Raw genomic sequence first — 16107 nt, 5'->3', positions numbered from 1 at the left:
AAGGGTGGAAAACTGAAAGCACAGACTCCTTCCCTTGCAGCTGTTGCTGTATCCATGTTGTTGTTCTGAAGGCCCCTCTGCCATGTCTGTGGGGGGATCTGGAGCTCTGAGCAGCCCTGACCCACACAGCCCCCTTCAACCCCACAAGCTCCCTGCCTGCCCTGCCGGGGGTCGCTCCTTCCCCCCACAGCTGCTGCCATGGGATCTCCCGGGCAGGCTGAGCGCTGACCCTGGCAGGCGGCAGAGTCCCTGCCCGGCACAGCCCTGGGGTGCAGGGACCCTGCTCTGCAGGACAGCCCTGGGCACCCCTGGGTGCTCACCCGGCTTCACAGCTGTTCAACATGGCCTGACAAGAGCCCCGTCCTTACAGATTCCACCAGCTGTGCCTGTGCCAGTGTCAGGAGATGCCTCCAGGAGCTACAGCTGCACTGCCCTGCACCAGAGACTTACCATGGCAAGGGCTGCAAAGGTTTCTCCTCCAGTGAGCTCTCAGCATCCTCCCAGTCCTGACCACCTTTAATCTCTCTCTGCCTGGCTCGTCTGCTGAGATGCCCAGGCAGAGCCCTCAGCCCTGCTGCGTGTGCAGAGGAGCTGCTCCTGGGCAGAGCTGTCTCTCTGCAGCGCTGCCGCTGCCATGAGCTCCCTGTGTCCCAGGAGCCCAGCCCAGCTCAGCAGCACAGGAGCAGCCCAAGGCGCTTTAATGACCCCTCTGGTGGGTGTGGTGCTGAGTCCATGGACCTCAGACCCTGGAGGAAGGTGATGAAACTTTTCAAGAAGTCAGATTCACACTCCAAAGTTTCTTGTAATGTTAATGGGTCCCACTGAGGAAACCTACTGAGAAACAATATCCATGTTTGTTTAGAGAAGAAAACTGGAGGTCAGGAAAAGCACAGTAAAGGTGGCTCTGATGCTGAGGAAACCTGGTTGTGTTTCTTTAACCAAAAGGCCAAGCCCTGACCCCCAGCCCTGGAAATCAGATCCTGTCCCTCCCACGTTGCCCAGGGCCCTTCCTGGGACAGTGTGATGTGGGGCTGTGCAAGGCCAAGGGCAGGACTATGGTCCCACACCTCCCAGGTTCCTGGCTGGGGACAAGGAGGCCATGAGGCCCCTGTGCTGCAAGGACAAGGTGTCTCCTCACAGGCATCAGAGGTGCAGACAACAGCCACAGCCAAGGGGAGAAGGAGCTCATGTCTGGTGGGGCTTTCAGCCTCTTTCCATCCCGTGATCATCTCCACGACAGCCTGTCCTGTGCTGTGGCATCCCCTGCACCTCTGTCCCTGCAGGCTGGAGACATCCCCCCTGCTGCCCCACCTTGCTCTTGTCTGAGCATGTTCCTTCCTTTGCTGAGATCTCTCCATCCTCCCCAGCTGCTCCTTGAAGCACAAAGCCTTGGGCTGATGCAGACTCCCTCTGCTGACCTGCTCCCCCACAGCACTGCCCTTCCATCACATTCCTTTCTGCTCATGTCCAGCCTGGACCTCCCCAGCTGCACTTTGGCCATTAATTCTTTCTCAAGCTCTTTCCCACTATGCAGAAACCTCCACCACCTCTGAAACCGCCCTTCAAGCACTCTCAGGCTACTCCTGCACTGCTGCAGCCTCCCCAGCGCTGCTGGGCCAAAGCAGCCCAGGTCCCTCAGCACCCCACACCATGTGCACAAGGTGCTGAACCTGCCTTGGCACAGCCCTGCACTCTCCAGTTCCTCCCTGCTGCTCCAAACTGGGAAGCCGCACACTGGCACACACCCGTGTGTGTGGGTCACACCAGTGCTGAACCGAATGGGATGAGAACTGCAGGTGTCTGGGTCCCCACGCTCCTCCTCATGCAGCCCCGTGTGCAGCTGCCTTGTTCATGGTGAGCGTGCACCACGGGCTGGTGTGGGGACCTTGTAGTGCCCAGGCCCTTCTCCTCAGGGTCACTGCTCAGCATGTCAGGTCCTGCTCTGTCCTGATCGATGGGGTAATTGTTCTGCCCTGATACAGAACTGGCCACTTCCCGTTATCAAACTTCAGATCTTTCTCATGGGTGAATGCCACATTTCCTCAATGTGACGACTCTCCCTGGACTGAAGCTCCATTCGCTCAGCTGTTAATGTTTCCATGCAGATGCCTTATCCTGCTTAGGGTGTCTCTCCCAAAATAACAGGATAAGGGGTTACAGGGCACTACAAATTCCGTCTCCTGGAGAAACTGTAGAGTCTTGGGCGTCCAGTACTCATAATGCCAGATGTCTGCACTTTGACGGGAAGTTTCCCTTCATGTGGGAGAGCAGCAGGAATGTGTGGAGCTCTGCCTGGGGACAGACAATGTCAGCTGAACGTTGAGGAGTCAGCATGAGAGGGCAGAACAACATGTGCAATGTTGTGGTCACTGGACATCAGCTACAGACTCACTGATGAGGAAGAGGAATCAGATGATGTCTCCTTCAGACAAATGAAAGAAGCCTCATGTTTCCAGGGCCGTGTCCTCGTGGCAGACCTGAGATATCCCAATATCTGCAAGGTACCAGCCATCCAGGAGGGTTTGGAGCTCATTGACAACATCTTCCTGACACGGGTGACTGAGGAGTCAGTGGGGTGAGGTGCCCTGTGGGGCTTCAAACTTACAAACCAGAAAGAGTTGGTCAGGATGGAACAGTAAGGGATGGGAAAGTGGAGCTGAGGCTCCTGGGAGATGATCACAAGGCCAAGAGCAGGATTTCAGGAGAGCAGGATTTGGCTGCTGAGGGACCTGCTTGGGTCCTATGGGATGTGACCTTGGTGTCTGCAGTGCTTTTTTCTCCCATCTCCTCCCTCCTCTCTCCCACCTGCTGTTGTGCAGCGTTTTTTACCCTTTCTCAAATACAATATCCCAGAGGTGCTGCCGGCATCACTGAGTGTCTCAGATTGGGCAAGGAGTGGGTCCATCTTGGAGCAGCTGAAATCGGCTCTGTCTGACATTGGTCCAACTCCTGTTGTCTTCTCAGAGAGGTGACAACTGTAGCACAGCTGCACTCACCCCCAGTTCCAAGACTTTGCCATGTAAACCCAGTACAGGGTGACAACCTGTTGGGTGTTACAAACTGCTGGATCGTGGAGAGGAAATTGTAAATATCTTCTGTCGGCAACTCAAGGAAGACACCAGTCAATGAGCAGGTTCCTATGGGGAACTGTAATTGCCCTGACATTCACTGGTCAAGCAAAGCTGCAGATGCCAGCAGTCCACAGAATCTTGGGCCAACTCCTTAACAGAGCTGCCTGATGGGCCAACAAGGGTGATGTTCACCTGGATCTGGAACTGGGAAAGAAGGAAGAGCTGGTCAGGGATGTGAACATCAGTGTCCACCTTGGATGTTGTGACCAGTAGACAGTGGGGTCTCAGGCACCAGAGGGGAGGGAGGAAGGCCAGCAGCAGAGCACAGGCTGGTGGAGTCCAGAGGAGAACACTTAGACATACTGGGGGATGGTGGCCAATAAAGGTTGTGACATGGAATTAGGTCTGAAGGGTGAAGGAGCTCAGGAAATCTGAGAAACCTTACAGGACAGCCTGCTCCAAGCACAAGAATGATCTCTCCAAGTACCAACATAAAAAAGTGTTTGTCTAGTGAGGCTGCTCCTCTGAACTGTTGGAGCTCCAGGGCACAACAACAGCACACAGAAGGTGGCATCAGGGGAAGCTGCAAAGGAGGAATTTAGAAAACTTGGCCATGGGTGTAGAGATGATGAAAATCTCCCCTGGACTTGATACCTGTAGGGGAGTGTAAGGGCAGCAAGATGAGCTGACACAGTTTCCTTACAGTAAAAGAGTAGACAGGGTGAATGTGGGACTGCTGCTGAACTTCAGAAGAGTAGAATCAGATGGGACTGAGGTTCTTCATGGCTTCTTTGCCTCCATCTTCACTAGCAAGGTCTCCGGGGACCAGACTCGAAAGCCTTAGGAAAATGATGCACAGAGCTTTGGCTTGTAAGAGCATTTTAGATGTTAGTGAGCCCTCTGCTGCCATCATCCTGAACTGCAGATACTGAAACAATGAACAAACCACAAATGAAGGGAAAGGAAGAAGGAAACAAAGTTTCTGTGGGTATTTGTGACCCCACGAAGGGCCATCACTGACACAGCTGTGAAGGAAACAACCAGTGCAGGTCCCTGTCCCTGGAGGCTGGTGAAGGAAAGACTTGGAGACGCTGGTTCCAGGTGGTGAGGGCAATGTGGAGGTGGCTCTGATGCCATGTCAGCCCTTGATGCTTGTTCATCACCAGAATGGCTGAGCCCTGACCCCTGGGACCTAGTAGATTTTTCTCCAATGTTTTTCAAGGCTTTTCCTGTGGTCAGTGTGAGTGTTTTGTGATTTGGGCGTGGGTTTTATGTCAAGTGCTGTTGCTTTAACTGCAAGGCTCTGGTTTTCTGTGGAGCTGGAAATGCCTGTGAATTCCTCACACCTCATCCAGCTTCTTTCATACACCTGGCAATGGTCACCAGTCACCTCAATGTCCCAGTCCCACACTTGCTTGAATCCCCTATTTGGATCCACACCCCATCACTCCAGGAGGCTCAGGGATCCACCAGGGTCGTGGATGATTCCTGAGGACCATCCAAGTGTGGGCAGTGTAAGAGAGGAGCAGAGCAGGGTCAGCTCATGGGCCATGACTGAGCACAGCCACCCCAGCAGCAGCCGTTCCCCATCTCCCAGGCACAGCCATGCCCACAGCATGCAAATGTCACTGCCATACATGATCAGCCCAAGAGAGGCCTTTCTTCCTTCCGTATTCCCAGGAAAATCTTCCTCCTGTTCCTCCTCCACCTGCAGACATCAACTGCTTTCCATTTCTGGGCTCAGACATGGCTGGAAGGGTTCACTGAAGCCCTCAGCCATCTCATTGCTTCTCCCTGACATGCCCTGACCCTCTCCCACACCTACAATGGCCAATCAGGGCTGCTCAGGCCTCCCGCTCTTCAGAAGAGGCCTCAAGCTTCTTGGTTCTTCCTGGTGCTTATTATGAACTTTCTTACTCTCTCCAGAGTTCATGGTGAGCTTTCTTGTCCAAAACAGCCCCTTCATGACCATGTCTCACTAAATGGTTGTGTTTGTATGATGATTTGTGCAGAAAGGGCAGTCACAGGACAGCACCCAATATGTCCAAACTGATGCCCAATGAAATGCCGTAAAGCCCTGATGAGTTCCCCTGTGTCTGTGTCTCTCCTGGAAGGAGTCTGTCCCGAGAAGGGGATCCAGCTCCTGCCACTCTCTGCAGAGGCACATGAGCAGTGTCCATCACCTGGGGACACAAAGGGTGACGTTTGCCACACCACCCTTCATCTGAACCACTTAGATGTGTGCTTGTGGATGGGGTATGGAGCCTTATAGTGCAAATGCCTATTTAATTGTCATTGCCAGAGGGGCTACCACAGATGCAGTGTAATATTTTAACAAATATGTAAATATAAGCATATATGACTGACATTCCTAGACATATTACACAAACACTTGAAGGATTATTCATGCCTTTTAACATGATTATCCTCAGAAGGCCACCAGCTTTACATCTCAGGAAATGGGATGCCAGAGTCCAAGGGCAGGTTGGTTTGGGCTCTGTGCTGGGATCTGGAAACTGAAGCGTGCTCCCATCTCCCAGCCCCCTGCCCTCCTCAGTGAGGGTGTGAGACATTCTGCAGCGAGGGCTGAACTCACAGCCATGACCAGTATCTTATGTCCAACTGCAGCCAGTGGTGTCCTGTCAGCTCAGGATTGGAGCTTCCATTGCTGGTGGTGTTTAAAAGACATGGAGATGTGGCGCTTTGGGACCAAATCGAGTACCTGGAGTGTTAGATTTACCATTTGACTCCATGTTCTTAATGGTCTTTTCCAGCCTAAATGATTCTATGATGCTATGATTCTATAATTTGGGTTGAAACCATTTCAATCCCATCACCGCCAGCTTCCCTCAGAGGCGGCTGTTGTGTGGCACAACTGTCCTGGCTCTCCAGGCAGGTTGGGCACTGGTTCGGTGTCTGCATTGGCAGTTTTCCCCTTCCTGGGGTAAAAGGCTGTTGAGCAGAGACAGTTGTAGAGATTTGGGTCACAGGGGTTTGCATCAATCCTGTCAAACTCTGAGCAGGATGAGCTTTGGAGCCCAGGAAAAATGGAGATGGGCTGAAGGATGTTTGTGAACGGTGATGCTGTCATTAGTAACAGTAACAGGGAACTCCTTCTTCTCACTGATGATGATGATAAACTAAACCTCTTTAATTTCATTCCTAACAGTCATTCTTGCTTTTCTAAATATCTACCACACCTCAGCAGTTGTTTCTTGAAAGAAGTTCTTAGAACAACGATTTTTCTCTCTGTTTTTTTTTTTTTTTTTTTTGTAATCATATAAAGAGTACACCTCTTGGACAGAATTACCCCCAAATTATGCTTCTTTCATTATTTTTCTACCTTTTAATTATTTCTTATGTGGTGTGATGTGGAGGTTGCATAGGAGAACAGTTTCTTATTTAGACAGAGGTGGCCAAGGAACAGATCCTAGGTCAGTGGAAAGGCCCAAAGGAAGCCAGAATCTTTATGTGTGTGCCCTGACACACACTGTCACCTGCATTTCCAGTCTCTGCAGTCCCAACCGTGCAGCAGAGTCTGGAGTTCTGAGCTCCCTCATCTGCCCCGTGTGACACGTGTAAAATGGAACTACCCCAGTCCAATGGCTGGTTTTGATTCTCTTCACAGCTTGAAGCACCACATGGGTCAGGAGACAAGCCAGGATACCCAACCAGGACTCACATACCATTCACGTAGATTTTAGTTGTTCCCTGGCATCTCAGCAGACATGTCACGCTGATATCTGGGTGCAAGGAGCTGGTCAAGTTCCTCGTTTTCATTTCTATAATGATGGATTTGTGTCTGGCTGATGTGCAGACTCTGTGCATAGATGCTGACACCTCTTGAACAACCTGCTCTGAAATTGTTAACAGCACAGGCTGTTCTTTCTGGAGAGGCATTAGGACAGCAAAAAATAAGATCTTGGCTCAGGGCAAAAGAAAAAGGATGGAAAAGATGTGGTCAGAACTTTTTGGGGTCACTTGTAAAGCAGCCCTGCTCCTCCTGTGAATTACTTCTGTGGTCATGGATAACCTGAGAGTTCTCCCTAATTTGAAAACATGAAGGGGAAGGAAGGACAGCGTCATTCAGGCTCAAAGGGACCTCGGGAGGTGTCTTGACCAACCTCCTGCTCACAGCAGGGTCAGACCAGATTGCTCAGGGCTTGATCCAAACACATCTTGGTCACTTTCTGGGACAGAGTGAGTGCACACTCCTGGGAAACAGCTTCCAGTGCTGGACTGTCCTCATGACTGGAAAGCTTCTCCCTTTCTACAGCACCTTTCCAAGCCCAACCATCCAGATTGTTTTCACCCATCTACTTACACACTAACACAGACCAGAATTTACTGCCTTGGGCACAAGAGTGTTGTGGGGGATGATGCTGACTTGCTGACTTCCAGGTAACAGACCACCACTGGTAACAAACCATCAATGTTCTCCCCACATCCACAACCCTGTCCTCTCCTCACAGAAAGCAAAGAGGATGGACAGGCACAACCTGCCCTGGGCAAACCCCGGCACCTTCTCTTCCAGACACCCAGAAATGGAATCCCAGTGGACATGCTCTGGGGCACAGCCCTTAGTTCCCCTGCTCACCCATTGGCCATTTTGAAAAGTGCACACACTGTGTGAGAGCTGCCAGTGGTCAGGGAGTCCCCCCAGTCTCCATGAGCTTTCACAGATGGTGGAGAGTGGCCTCACTGTGACATGGTCCTGCTGTCCCAGCTCCTGGGATGCTGGCCCTGCTGTCCCATAGACTGGAAAGGATGTGTTAGTTACAGTGACCCCTGACTTGATCCCCATCCACTGCTGCTTGTTCTGACTCCAGTCACAGAGACCTTGCTGGTGAAGAGGGAGAACGAGAGGACACAGGGATTCTCACCTCTTATTATATTCACCGGTGTCCACACAGTGTCTTTGTTTCTTCTTTAACTGTTCCTGCAGTAGTAACAGCTCATTATAGGGCCCTTCAATTGCCTTATAGGTCTGGACTGAGCTTTGATCTGGACTGTTGCTGTGCTTGGAGGCTGCTGTCCTTGCAGACCAGATGAACTCACTCCTGCCACCCTGCCTGGCAGTTCATTCCATCCGTGTCACAGCTCTGTCTGCAGCACTGACAGCTCCAGCTCCCCCGGTCAGGTCCCTGGCTGAGGACATTGCCTCACATCTGGGCTGAGCCACCCCAGCTGTGGCACCAGCCCAGCTCTGACCTGCCACAAGAAACCTGGTACCAAGTGTCCAAGAGCCCATGTGTGCAAAGGCTTTGAATCAGAGCACAGACATGACATGGCCAGAGATTGATGAATGTCTCTCTAGACCTAGGAGTATAAAACCAGAACAAAATGCCTAAAGTCATTCAACTGAAGATATTCCTCCCCTAGCTTGGAGAAATTAGATACCTTGCAGTAATCTTCCTGGTGTCCTGTCTAATGATGGTAGAAGAAAATATGATTCCTATACCGATTTATTTTTTAAAATGAAAAATACAATTCTGGAAAGAAGTGTCTGTGCAGAGGAGAGAGAATCAACATCACTGATTACTTCAACTTCGAAGTTGTGCCTCTGGAGCCCCAGGGACACCTGGAGGAGCCCAGAGGGGACAGAGAAAGGGACATCATGGGCTGCTCCTGTGCTGCTGAGCTGGGCTGGGCTCCTGGGACACAGGGAGCTCATGGCAGCGGCAGCGCTGCAGAGAGACAGCTCTGCCCAGGAGCAGCTCCTCTGCACACGCAGCAGGGCTGAGGGCTCTGCCTGTAGATGTTGATCGTAGAGCAGCCAGGCAGAGAGAGAATAAAGGCAATGTGGGGTGGTTGGTTGCTGAGGATTCAATGAGACCAATCACAGTTGTAACACGGTAAGTCGCTGGCTGTAGGACAATGCAGCTGCATTACCTGGAGGGAGACCCTAAGCTGGTACATTCCATGATTTACAGGATCTGTCAGGTCTCTCTCACAGTATCTCTGTTGTAGAGAAGAACACACTCCAGAGCAGGGCTTCCCTGCTGCACTGTCAGAGGGACAGGGAATGACGACAACTTCTGCTGAGGGTGACTGCAGGGGGAGCACCCAGGGGTGCCCAGGGCTGTCCTGCAGAGCAGGGTCCCTGTCTGGACGAGATCCCCACGGTGCTGTGGGGACAAGCTGTGGGGGGAAGGAGCATCCCCAATAAAGGCAGGAAAGGTGCTTCTGCTTGTGAGAGGGTGCTGTGTGGGTCAGTGCTGCTCACAGCTCCAGATCACCCCCAGCATTTTTCCAAGGGGATGCCCCAATGACAAGATCAATGTAAGGATTAGCAGACTGATAAGGAGCTTTCCTGAGCCTGTCTTTTCAGTTTCCTCTCCCAAGGGGTGGGGGGTGCAGGAAAGGATAAAATGAAAATGAGCTCTCATGCTGAAACAAGTCACTGAGACTCCTGAACTGCAACTGTGAGTGATCAGTACATCTGCCAGAAGGCTCATGCCATCCCTTCCCCACCCCTCTGCCTGTGCACAGCACCTGCATCACCTTGGCTGGACCCGTCAGCCTTAGTCTGACCTGTCCTTTTTTCCAGGCTGCAGACAGGAAGATGCCCCCAGGCAGTGCCCTGTGAACAGGCAGGATCTGTAGGGCCAGGGGGAGGGCACAGAGGGTGGGATGGTCTGTGAGCACTGACAGGGAACAGACATGGACAGGGAAACACCTCCCAGGGGAGAATCTCCAGGCAGCAGGGAAATGATCAGAAATGAGAGGAAACCAAACCCGGAATTGTTATGGGAGGGAGAACAGAGAAAAGTCCCTGTGACCCCCTGCAGGTCAGATCCCTCCTGTGAGCAGCCCCCTGGCCTCCTGTCCCACCCAGCAAAGCCTCTGCCCTCAGGGCCGGGGGCTCCAAGGCATGAAGCAGCTCCTGTGCAGCCAGAGCTGCAGTTCCTCTGCAGAGCACAGGGGCTGAGAGCAGCTGCCTGGCAGTGTTGGTGTCTGGGAGGTGGCTGCACAGCTGGGGAAGGGTGACGCTGTCTGAGTGCCCGGCTGCCTCTGCCCTGGCCTCTCTCACACCCACCCTCACCGCATTGTCCTTCTTGTTCCCCTGCTCTTGGTCCCTGCTGTTGGGATCTTGTTCTTGCTGTCAGGCTCTCTGGGGATGGCAGTTTCAGCTGCAGAGTCACAGCCTAATCTTGTGGGTCCTTTCCTGCAGGTGTGTCCATGGGCACACGTGTCCCAGCTTTGCTCTGACCTGTGGGCTGTGGGCAATGCAGTCTGTGGGGCTGGGGAATGAGCCGTGTGTGTCCTGGGCTAAACGTTGGGTGCTGAGACCTTAGGAAAGGGTGAGACCTGTCATGGTCTGAGGTGGGTCCCTCTGCTCTGAGCAGTGCCTGGTGGCTTTTCAGGGTAACATGGGAGTGTGATCAGCCCCCATCTCAGAAAGGTGCCAGCCCAGGGCAGCTGGAGCAAGACAGAGGGACAGAGCAGCTGCCCTCACTCTGCAGTGACCCACAGGCACCCTCTGGTCTCACAGGACTCGCTCTGTTCTCCCTGAGTGCAGCAGAAATGCTGAGGGTTTCTGACACCCAACAACACTCCCCAGGGTGGGAGGGGAGAAGGAGCTGTAGAAACACCAAACCTCTCCAACTCGGTTTCTCAGGCCTGGGGGTGCAGATGCTGACAGTCCCTTCTGCACCAGGAGTGGTTCCAGCTGACAAAGCTGAACCCCAGGACTGGCCCCTGCCCACCGGATCACACAGGGTCAGGCTGACTCCTCAGGAGCCCCTGGGCAGAGACCCTGCTCTTCATTGCACACTCATCAAGCACCGACGAGGGCTCCAGCCAGGACGGTCTCCTGGAAAAAGAAAAGTGTCTCTTTTTGTGACGGGGTGGGAGGGTCTGTGGGAAATGGTTTTGATTATTCCCAGAGAAGTCTCATCTAAACCTTCACTATCTTTTCCTCTATGCACAGGTCCTCATGCCCACAGGCAGCCAATGTCCAACAGCAGCTCCATCACCCAGTTCCTCCTCCTGCCGTTCACAGACACACGGGAGCTGCAGCTCTTGCACTTCTGGCTCTTCCTGGGCATCTACCTGGCTGCCCTCCTGGGCAACGGCCTCATCATCACCACCATAGCCTGGGACCAGCACCTGCACACCCCCATGTACTTCTTCCTGCTCAACCTCACCCTCATCGACCTGGGCTCCATCTCCACCATTCTCCCCAAGTCCATGGCCAATTCCCTCTGGGATTCCAGGGCCATCTCATACTTGGGATGTGCGACACAGCTCTTTTTGGTTTCTCTTCTTGATCACAGCAGAGTTTTATCTCCTCACCATCATGTCCTACGACCGCTACGTTGCCATCTGCAAACCCCTGCACTACGGGACCCTCCTGGGTAGCAGAGCTTGTGTCCACATGGCAGCAGCTGCCTGGGCCACTGGGTTTCTCAATGCTCTGCTGCACACGGCCAATACATTTTCACTGCCCCTGTGCAAGGGCAATGCCCTGGGCCAGTTCTTCTGTGAAATCCCCCAGATCCTCAAGCTCTCCTGTTCACACTCCTACCTCAGGGAACTTGGGCTTCTTGTGGTCAGTGTCTGTTTAGCATTTGGCTGTTTTGTGTTCATTGTGGTGTCCTATGTGCAGATCTTGAGGGCCGTGCTGAGGATCCCCTCTGAGCAGGGACGGCACAAAGCCTTTTCCACCTGCCTCCCTCACCTGGCCGTGGTCTCCCTGTTTCTCAGCACTGCCGTGTTTTCCCACCTGAAGCCCCCCTCCATCTCCTCCCCATCCCTGGATCTGGTGCTGTCTGTTCTGTACTCGGTACTTCCTCCAGCAGTGAACCCCCTTATCTACAGCATGAGGAACCAGGAGCTCAAGGATGCCCTGTGGAAACTCATATCTTACTGTTTTGTAAAGCAATAACCTGCCCATCTGCTTCTTCATAGGCGTTTTAATGTAGCTAATTACAGGTCCAGCCTGTAATCTGGATTTTTTGTTTTTAGTAGTTGTTTTCTTATTGTGATAATGTTGTCATCCCCTTTCTAATTCATTATTGGCTTTTCTTTTATAACTGTTGGCTGTGTAAATGATGAGCTGTGCTCTCCTTGTCTCTAAACAAAATAAAAGGCTCTTTAGTGACTTGTTTTTCTCTATATCCTTCCTGCAAGCACATTTTTAGAGCTCCAGGGATGGTTCCTGTGTTCATGAGAGGAGGGGAAAAACGTCCATCCTGGCAGCCCTGCCAGGGAGCAGCAGCGCTTGTTCTTCCAGAGCTGTTCTGGTTCCACTCCACACTCTCCTTCTCATCCCTGTGTTGGTGCAAGGCCTGAGTGCTCTGGCAGCTTGGTCACCGTCCTGCTGTGTGTCAGTCCTGTGGGCGCAGGCAGGGACAGGCAATGGGCACTGCTGTGACAGAGCTGGCCTCAGTAACAGTACTTGCACAAGGAAAAGTGATCTTCTTTGGGTGGTGCATGATGGTTTATATCTTCTTGCAACGTTTCTGTCAAGCTTATTCCTACAGAAGTGGCCACAGATGAAACATCAGTGTGCAGCTGAACAGCGTGTGTGTGCAGGGCTGGCACACAGCAGTGTCCTCTCCCAGCCAGGCTCCTGCCAGAGACCTGCAGGACCAGCAGAGCAGGGGCTGGGCTGTGCCCCTGTGCACTGGACACCCCATGGAAGGAGCCCCAGGTCAATCACCTGGACTGGCCCCTCACAACCACCATTTCCAGCACTGGCCTCTCACCCCAGCTCAGAGGTCTTTGTCCCTCCATGGAATTACACGGAATGAGTATGTCAGAAATCTATGTTTGCATTGTAAAGATGGGATGTGAGCATGCAGAACAGGTACATGAGTTGACATGAACTTGAGTCAGCACAAACACCATCAGCTATTCCTTGGGGTTCCATGATGGCCTGTGGGACAGACAGGGTCTCATTGGGAATAACATAGCATGGAAACTGTTTGAATGCAGCACTGGGACGTGCTTCCTTTAACCAATGTCCCTGTGTCCATTCCTCGTGACGTGGGACATCTCAGATGAGTGCAGAGCAGGTGACACACCACAGGGCTGAGGTGTCTCCCGTCCTTTTGTGAGTGGCAACAGGAGGCCAGAGGGACACTGTGATTCCTGCCTTTGTGTGTAAAAGGGCTGTCTCTGAACATCCCTGGGTGCATAAGGAGTCCACGAGGCCAGCTCTGATGGAACCCTGGCATTTCTGTGTGTGACTCCAGGAACAACCCCAGTGGCCCAGTGACATTCATCTCAGGTGCTGGGACGGCTCATTGCAAGTGCTCCTGTGTTCTACACCTTCCCCACATCCCTGCTCAATCCCCTCATCCACTGCCTAAAGACCAGAAAGGTTGGGTACAAGCGGGACATTGAGAAAAATGGTCAGGGAAGCTTTGAGATGCACAGAGAGCCCATCAACATGTTGGCAAGCTGCTCTCTCTGAACAGGCCCAGAGGACCTGGACAGCATTTGCTGTGTCCCAGAAACTCACCTGGAAGGTTGGGTTATGGAGAAAAGGTTTGGTCTGGGAAGGGACAGACAGGGGCTGGTGGAACTGGCTGGTGTGACCGTGAGACATCTCTCCAACACCTCAGAAAAGTCCTGGCTCTCAGGGAGGCTGCATGGTCCTCTGAGAAAGAAAATTGCAAAAATGACTTATCATAGAATAATTGTGGTTGGAAGAGACCCTTAGGATCATCGAGTCCAACCATAACCTAAATCTGGCACTAAACCATGTCCCTAAGAACCTCTTCTGTATGTCTTTTAAACACCTTCAGTGATGGGGACTCCACAAACTCACTGGGCAGTCTGCTCCATTGCTTAAAACCCTTTCCCTGAAGAATTTTTTCCTTATATCCAATCTAAACCTCCCCGTGTGCAACTTGACGCCACTTCCTCTTGTCCTATCACTTGTTACTTGGGAGAAGAGACCAACACCCTCCATGATAAAACCTCCTTTCAGGTAGGTGTAGACAGCGACAAGGTCTCCCCTCAGCCTCCTGTTCTCAAGGCTGAACAGCCCCAGCTCCCTCAACCGCTCCTCCTGAGACTGGTGCTCCAGACCCTTCACCAGCCTTGTCACCCTCCTCTGAACTCTCTCCAGCACCTCAATGTCTTCCTTGCCATGAGGGGCCTAAAACTGACCCCAGGATTCAAGGTGCAGCCTCACCAGTGCCGAGTACAAAGGGATGATCACTTCTCTAGTCCTGCTAAAGCTCTGATTGAATCAAGGCTTGAACACCTTGGTGTGACCCAGTTGGTGACAGGCTGGACTGCAGACTCCTGAGGCCCCTTCAACCTCAGTTCTCTTATGATCCCATTGTGATGTTGGGCTCTGTTTCAGACTGGAGCAGAGCAGGCGATGATGGGGCAGGATCCACCTGTGCTGTAGGTGACCATCTAAACCAACATCTCAGCCAGTGAACCAGCCAACACCTCAGTGTGACTCGCTCTGGGCAAAGTGTGAGGAGTCCTGGGCAGGGAAGGTTCAGAGGGCATGGGGCGCTGTGCAAGACACAACATGATCTTGGCTTCATGCCTGCAGGCCCATCAGATGTCAGTTGATGTCAATGAAAGTTAAAATAAGAAGAACTGAAAACAAAGATCCAAAGCAAAGGAAGGTGTAAACATACTATTTATTTATTTATTTATTTATTTATTTTCAAGTCTTTGTAGGGGAGTTTCTTTTCTTTGGAAATTAAAGAGTTCTCCAAATCTGGGCATGAATTTAGGACACAAATGTCTTCAGCTCCAGGGACACAAACACCTGGTGCCAGTGTAGATGCCCCTGGAACCCCTGCCCAGGCTCCAACTGCACTGCAAGGTGCTCTGGTCTCCCCAGGTCCTCTGTGACAGATGCCAATCCCAGGCCAGCACCTCAGGTACACTGCGGCCCTAAAATGGCCCTGGCTGTTTATGGTGAGACAGCTGATGACTGATGTCTGTCTGGAAACCTCCACTCTTTTGTTGTTGTTTTTTCTGTTTTGGGATTTTTGCTTGGTTGGTTCGTTGGTTGGTTTGCGTTTTGTTTTTGTTTGTTGTTCTTGGTTGGTTGGTTTGATTTTTGTTTTGCTTTGGTTTTGTAAGTGTTTTTGATTATTTTGTTTGGTTTGTTATTTTCTTTGATTGGAGACTTTTCTTTAGTTGTTTTTTTAACATATTAAAATTTAAAAGAAAAAGGCCAAAAAGGGAATTATGGGGAAGTTTAATAACGGAAGGAGAAGAAATATTTGTCTTCCCCTGTACTTCTATTACCAACACTCTAGTATTTCATCTCCCTCGTCATTCAGGAGTTCCCACCTCTCCTGATTAAATGTCCCTGTCCAAGGACAACTTTCCAGCACTGTCTGGATGTTTGCCCTTCCCAGTGCTCTCAGGTTTCTCCTCCACTTGCTCTTTGGTCATTCAGTGGCCTCTCAACTGTCTGGTTTCTGCTTTGAGCTTCAGGGAGTTACAAACTTGCCCCATTCTTCAGAGCTCTTATTCACATGGCAGTCAACACGTTCATTGTGTTTGTTTCTATCCTCTCCTGTCTCTCTGTCTAAACCAGTTCTTGTGTGGGTGTCCCTTGTGGATGCTGGACCTCATCAGATCCACTTACACACACAGCTGAGGAAAGTGTTTTGCTGTTTATTGAACTGTGCGGTGTTTGCACAGGAGAGCAGGTGGATCTGGTGCACAGGAGCTGCAGCATCTCCTGCAGAGCTCAGTGGAGAAGTCTGATGTAGGAAAAGTGATGCAATCTCTGGTGGCCAATGAGGGAACCGGCAGACTTGGGGGTGGGGGTGAGGAGCCAGGTTGTCCATACAGTGTCCAGCCTCAAGGGACTGTTCTCCTGCCTGTCCAGATGTCTTCAGGAGACCCTTGGGATCAATGTCCAGTGTAGAATGCTGCTGTCACTTCTTCTATACACTGGAAAATGACAGAAAACACCCTGGAAAGAAAAGCCTTCCTTTATGAAATCTTCTTTGAAATCTTCATCACTAGGTGTCCCATTGAAACCTCTCCAGTTAGTTCTACAAGTCTGGAAGGTTTAAAGAAAATTACAGGAAGAAAC

The 16107-nt window shown here is 51.7% G+C and overlaps 1 pseudogene across 1 annotated transcript; it reads left to right on the top strand.

Moving 5' to 3' along the window:
* The first annotated feature begins 11027 nt into the window (after window positions 1–11027).
* LOC309448750 (olfactory receptor 14J1-like) lies at window positions 11028–11961 on the top strand (annotated as a pseudogene). The gene has a single exon. The product of its transcript is annotated as an olfactory receptor 14J1-like (transcript).
* The last annotated feature ends 4146 nt before the right edge of the window (window positions 11962–16107 follow it).

This window comes from Streptopelia decaocto, assembly GCF_964273445.1.
Source record: "Streptopelia decaocto genome assembly, chromosome: 21".
Taxonomy (NCBI): domain Eukaryota; kingdom Metazoa; phylum Chordata; class Aves; order Columbiformes; family Columbidae; genus Streptopelia; species Streptopelia decaocto.
This window is presented reverse-complemented; position numbering and strand designations above follow the sequence as displayed.